Genomic DNA, 7,217 nt, shown 5'->3' on the forward strand with positions numbered 1-7,217 from the left:
AGTCACGTCGAATCTCCTATTCTATATCGAACTGTTGTAACAATGAAAACGAAAATAAAGCATTTATTTATGTCGGATCTTTCGTTTTTCGGATTTTGTGCTTTCGTTATCGTTTGTCAAAACGAAAACGAAAATAGCTGAAATTCGGACGAAAATGCATTCGGACGAAAACGAATGCACATGTCTACTGAAAAGGCATCTACTACTGAGTTAAACATCCCCCATGTTACTATATCTATCTATCTATCTATCTATCTATCTATCTATCTATCTATATATATATATATATATATATATATATATATATATATATATATATATACATACAACACCTATGATGCATATATATATATATATATATATATATATATATATATATCGTATTTATCGCCGTATAACACGCGCCGGCGTATAACAAATTTAGGAGGGAATTTTAAGGAAAAAACCTGACAATTTTAAGTATTACATAAATGTAAAACATATATATATCTCACCGCCGAGATATAAATAAATGAAATTGTCTTGAAATGGACATGTGACCCTAAATGTTATACTAACCCTATATTCTGCTTAATGGCAGAGATTACCATCAAAACCACAAGATAAAAACCACCCAGCAACCCCCCAAAAAAATACATCTTTTGTTTCCCCCAAGCCTAGCCAAAAAGGGACAGAGGTGTTGCACTGGAATGACACGAAGGGATAGATCCCGTTTACAATAAAAAAGGAAAAAAAAAAATTCATATACAAAATAAATCAAACAATTGGTCACCTAAATACAAATGTATCAAGAGTCATCAATGAAGGCATTGATGTCCCACTCCACGTTCATACCGAACGGGGAGTGGGACTGGAGCTCATAAATCCAATACGTCTCAAGTCTTGAGACCCCCCTTATCATAGCCCCACCTCTCAACGATGGAGTATATTTGTCAATCACAATAAACTGAGAGCCCTCTGGGTTACTATTGTGGAACTCCCTATAATGTCTGGGAACAGTATGTTTGGGATCTTTACTCTTAATCAAAGAAATATGCTCTCCTACCCTGATGGTAAAAGTTCTCGTGGTGTGACCAACATATTGCTCCCCACAAGGGCAAGTAATTAAATATACCACATACCTAGTACTGCACGTGCAAAAGGACTTAATGGAATATTTTTTATTAGTGACCGTTGATCTAAATTCTAGAGTCTTCTGTCTCCCTGACATATTGTGTTGGCACACAACTCATCTCTTACAAGGGAAATATCCAATAAGATTGTGAAAGAAAGAGGGACGAGCCGGTGGGTTGATAATATTAGGTGCTATTTTACTCTGTAAGAATGGTGCGCCTCTGAAGAGAACTCTAGCTTTTTCAGGAAGTTTAGGGCCCAAGATGGAATCATTCCTGAGGATATCCCAGTGCTTATTCAAAATGGTTTTAACCTGTCTATGTTGAATATTGAATGTGGCAAGTAAAGCCCATTTGAAATTGTCACCAGATTCTTGTGATGTTTTGACCTGTAACAAGGACTCTGTTGGTTTGGGCAACCTTTTGTAGTTGTTCATCCAAAACAGCTGCTTGATATCCTTTGTCTAGAAAACGTTGTTTTAGAATATTTGCCTGGGCATGAAAGGTCTCTAGGTCAGTACAATTCCGACGAAGTCTAATAAGTTGACTTTGTGGAATTGAGCTCAGCCATGTTCTATGGTGACAGCTATCCATAGAGATAAAACTATTGCGATCAGTGGATTTGAAATGTGTCTTAAACTCAAAACCGTTAGTTGTTATTCCTATTTCGAGATCAAGGAAATACATTTTTTTCAGTACTCATTTGATAGGTCAATACAATACCCCTATCGTTAGAGTTCAAAATTTCAAAAAACTCAGAGAGTGTTTGGGGGGGTACCACCCCATAGGAGGAGGATGTCGTCTATATACCTAACCCACAGAACCCATGATGGGTTCCGTTGGGCATAGACGACATCCTCCTCCCATTTTGCCATAAAGAGGTTCGCAAGACTGGGGGCAAATTTTGCCCCCATAGCGACACCCCTTTGTTGTAAATAATATTGGCCATTAAACCAAAAATAGCTATGGCCAGTCGCAAACTCTAACAATTCAATGATGTATTCATGTTGAAAAGATGCAAGGGATTGCTCCTGATCCAAAAAATGGCGTACCACCTCTATACCTCTCCCTTGTGGTATGTACGTGTATAAGGACGCAACGTCCGCAGTAGCAATGATATATTGGCCGTGTAAATGGACACCCTCTAATTTCCTAATAGTGTCGCCTGTATCCTTTAAATAAGATGGTATTTTTCTAACAAGGGGCTGTAGATAAAAATCTATATAGGGGCCTATACGGGAGGTTACTGAATTGATACCACTAACTATTGGTCTACCGGGGGGGTTAACAGGATCTTTATGAATTTTGGGCAAAAAATAAATGGTAGGTATTCGTGGAGATAGGGGGACTAGAAAGGCTCTTTCTTTGTTATTCAACATTTTTTGTTCATGACCCCTATTAATGAGGTCACTCAATTGTCTTTTGTAAACATTAGTGGGGTTGCTAGGCAGTATCTTGTACGTTCCTGGTTCACTTAAAATCCTAAACATTTCCTTCTCATATTTCGCCATGTCGATTGTTGTTTTACAATGGGGGTCCACAACATCAGGACAATGCTTCAGTCCCCACACAAAACATATTTCTGCCACTTGGTGATATGAGAGATCCCGACAGCACATATAATGGATATGGACCCTCTCCTTATCCTTACAATCAACCCATTGCCAATTATGAACAACAGGGTTTTTGCGAGGACCCATACACTCGAAAACGCGGTCAAGCCGAGGAAAGGAAGGACCCTCAGCTCTGCACTCACCCAGTGGTCGTGTCCCTTGGCTTGTGCGTCAGGAAGGCTCTGTCTGTGCAAACCGCACTACGGACAGGTCACATACTCCATAGCCTCCAACTGTCCCTGATTTGGAGGGACTGTGCTGGATTTGGAGCAATATCCCTCTGTCCCTCTTTCCCCCTCATTTGTCCCTCATGTTGGACTGATCTATATAGTTGTATATAAAATGCACTTTTTATCTTTCAAAAAGTGTTTCCCAGAGCTAAACCTTTCATCCAAATTCTAAATTTGCACCATTTGTAAATTTTAAAAGCCAATATAAAGGAATAGTGGTGGTAAAAATAAGCCATTGTGGATTGGAGTAACCTTTTTTGGGGCCCCCAAAAATTCGGGGTACTTTGTCGCAGTGAGTGGGCTTAACACTATATGACCGTATAGTGTGACCAAACCCACGTATTTTTTTTATATGTTCAGGTGTTTGTAACCACTTCCAGACCGGCGCACACACATTTACTGATCGCTGTATAAATGACAATGGTCCCAAAAATGAGTCAAAAATGTCCGATGTGTCCGCCATAATGACGCAGTCATGATAAAAATCACAGATCGCCACCATTACTAGTAAAAAAAAAAAAGATTAATAAAAATGCCATAAAACTGTCCCCTATTTTGTAAACGCTAGAACTTTCGCACAAACCAATCAATAATCACTTTTTGCGATTTTTTTTTTTACCAAAAATATGTAGAAGAATACGTATCGGCCTAAACTGAGGGGAAGAAATGTTTTTTATACATTTTTGGGGATATTTATTATAGCAAAATGTAAAAAATAATGCATTTTTTTCAAAATTGTCGCTCTTTTTTTGTTTATAGCGCAAAAAATAAAAGCTGTAGAGGTAATCAAATACCACCAAAAGAAAGCTCTATTTGTGGAAAAAAAAGGACATCAATTTTGTTTGGAAGCCACGTCGCACGACCGCGCAATTGTTAGTTAAAGCGACGCAGTGCCGAATCGCAAAAAGTGCTCTGGTCTTAAAGAGGAAGTAAACCCTGATGAGTTTACTTCCTCTTTCATTCCCTGCAAAGGTAAAGCATAATGGACTACTATGCATCGCATCCAATTGCATCACATCACATCGCATCATAGTCCATTATGTGTCACTTACCTGACACAGGAGCCAGCGAAGTCACCGCTGTCCCCTGTAGTCCGGCGCATCCCTCTTCTCGGTGGGTCTCGCTGCTCCAACGCTGTCATTCGGCGAAGCCGCGATGACGTCACTCGGCGCATGCGCACGGGAGCCACCACTCGTGGCATATCACTGTTGACCGTGGCGCTCTCGGTGCGCCTGCGCACCGCTTTCTAAGCCGTAGACAGCGGTGCCTGTCTTTCGACAAATATCTCCTAAACCCGTGTAGGTTTAGGAGATATTTCTTGGACCTACAGGTAAGCCTTAATCTAGGCTTACCTGTAGGTCAAAGTTGGTTGTAAGGGTTTACAACCACTTTAAGCCAGCAAAATGGTCTGGTCTGAAAGTGGTTAACTAGCCTTGCAGGATGAATGTCATTCTTGAATGAGTGCGCTATAATCTGTTTTGTACCGTTTGTTGGTCTTGTAGCAGCACCATCTTGAATCCAAACGCATTTTAGGGTGTGCCCCTCCCCCAACTATGTTTTTGTATTTTGTGTTGTGGGGTTAATTCTCCTTTAAAGGGGTGTGGCAGGGGGTGTGTCCTATGCCTACATACGTTTGGTAGTAGGTGTCCCTCATTCCCATCTCAAAATGTTGGGAGGTATGCATACTCGGCTTGCAGAGGGGAAGAGGCCGGGGCTGTGTGTCTGCAGACTCTGCACTGAGCAGACACTGGTGCGCTTCGCCACCCCCACCCCCCGCCTCACAGCACACTGTGTGCTTTACACAACACTGCACCGCAAAACTCTCACAGCGCCGGGGACTCGGGCAGAGCGCTGAACAGCGCAGGCAGGGGAGGGAGACGCCTGCACTGGAAACCCCATTCAAAACCCGCACTGTCCGGGTGAAGAGGGTTTCCATAGGTGCCGGAATGGCAGACAAAATGCCCTGAATTTATTAATTATCAGACAGATGAAGTAACTCTTGATGTCTTTACAGGTAAACAAGATGTTCAATGTCAGCAGTGAAATGGAACCAACCATGTTTTACAGCCCTGAGCTCATGATCACCATCCTGGCTTTATCTATCACCACTCTTGTGGGTCTCCCCGGCAATGCTCTGGTGCTTTGGGTTACTGGAGTGAAGATGGAGCGGACCGTGACCACTGTTTGGTTTGGGAACCTTGCTCTGGCCGATATCATGTGCTGCTTGTGTCTTCCATTCCTTGTAGTGCAGTTGTTCTACCCAGAATGGCTGAAAAGTCCTGCCCTCTGCAACATTTTACCCTTCATCGTTTCCCTAAACATGGGCACCAGTGTCTTCTCCCTGGTGGCCATCAGCATTGACCGATGGATTCTGGTTGTCCATCCCGTGTGGGCCCGAAATCACCGAAGAATCAAAATGGCGTGGATGATATGCTTGGTTATTTGGATGTTGTCCTTCGTGATGTGTCTGCCTACCGCCATCTACTATACATATGTCACCTTTGGTAACATCACCGTCTGCTATTTAGAACCTCACATATTAGAGCTCTTCTATCTCACATGTGCAACGTTTGGATTTCTGATCCCTCTTATTATCATTTGTATCTGTTACATTCATCTGGCTTTTGCAGTAAAAAATATCAGATTTTCTGAAGTAGGTAGAAAAACCATCAAGATGTCAATAAGTGTTATTGTCGTGTTTTTCATCACCTGGGCCCCCTACCACATCATCAGAGTAATCCTGCTACACACTTTCAATGAGGTATTGTACATCCTGGACCTTCTCTCGCTGTCTCTGGCCGCATTCAATAGTTGCGTCAACCCAATACTCTACGTCTTCATGGGGAGAGATATGAAGCAGAAGCTGAGACAGTCTATTGGCGAGATCATACAAAATATATTTGGGGAGAATTTATTATCTCCACCAGGCAATGAGGACCAGCGCACCCCAGAAGAAGAAGAAGGACTCCCGATATAATGTATGGAATGGATTTGTAGATGTTTTAGCGCGTTTAGCTTTATTAGTGATTGTAATGAACTGCCTTCTCAAAATCTTATCATTGCGTGTTAGGGCGGCCATACTGTATGTCATGAATAAGTCACATGGCATCAGGGCTTAGTGCTTATTGGCCATTTGGGATGATAGGTGTTATCAGTATATGTGCACCCCCCCCCCCTCCCCCCTCCCTGTTGTCCAATCTGTCCACCAATCTTTAAGCTGGGAACAAGTCTGCTTATCTGTAAAGTTAAAAATCTTTATCCCTTTACTTGTTCAGGGCATGGGACACATAGTGCTGAAGGAAGAGGATAAACATGACAGCCAGGAAACTGGCTTCTGCAGATGTAAATTAACAATGACATATACAGTGTATACAGTGCCTTGCGAAAGTATTCGGCCCCCTTGAACTTTTCAACCTTTTGCCACATTTCAGGCTTCAAACATAAAGATATAACATTTTAATTTTTTGTGAAGAATCACCAACAAGTGGGACACAATTGTGAAGTGGAACGAAATCTATTGGATATTTTAAACTTTTTTAGCAAATAAAAAACTGAAAAGTGGGGCGTGCAAAATGATTCGGCCCCTTTACTTTCAGTGCAGCAAACTCACTCCAGAAGTTCAGTGAGGATCTCTGAATGATCCAATGTTGTCCTAAATGACTGATGGTGATAAATAGAATCCACCTGTGTGTAATCAAGTCTCTGTATAAATGCACCTGCTCTGTGATAGTCTCAGGGTTCTGTTGAAAGCGCAGAGAGCATCATGAAGACCAAGGAACACACCAGGCAGGTCAGTAATACTGTTGTGGAGAAGTTTAAAGCCGGATTTGGATACAAAAAGATTTCCCAAGCTTTAAACATCCCAAGGAGCACTGTGCAAGCGATCATTTTGAAATGGAAGGAGTATCAGACCACTGCAAATCTACCAAGACCTGGCCGTCCCTCTAAACTTTCAGCTCAGACAAGGAGAAGACTGATCAGAGATGCAGCCAAGAGGCCCATGATCACTCTGGATGAACTGCAGAGGACTACAGCTGAGGTGGGAGAGTCTGTCCATAGGACAACAATCAGTCGTACACTGCACAAATCTGCCCTTTATGGAAGAGTGGCAAGAAGAAAGCCATTTCTCAAAGATATCCATAAAAAGTCTTGTCTAAAGTTTGCCACAAGCCACCTGGGAGACACACCAAACATGTGGAAGAAGGTGCTCTGGTCACATGAAACCAAAATCCAACTTTTTGCCCACAATGCAAAACGATATG

The 7,217-nt window shown here is 42.0% G+C and overlaps 1 pseudogene; it reads left to right on the plus strand.

Annotated features, from left to right (window-relative positions):
- The first annotated feature begins 4,957 nt into the window (after positions 1-4,957).
- Positions 4,958-5,932, plus strand: LOC143973673 (C3a anaphylatoxin chemotactic receptor pseudogene; annotated as a pseudogene).
- Positions 5,933-7,217: the final 1,285 nt, after the last annotated feature.

Source organism: Lithobates pipiens, unplaced genomic scaffold, assembly GCF_037356315.1.
Source record: "Lithobates pipiens isolate NorthernLeopardFrog02 unplaced genomic scaffold, aLitPip1_a1.2 Scaffold_91, whole genome shotgun sequence".
NCBI lineage: Eukaryota > Metazoa > Chordata > Amphibia > Anura > Ranidae > Lithobates > Lithobates pipiens.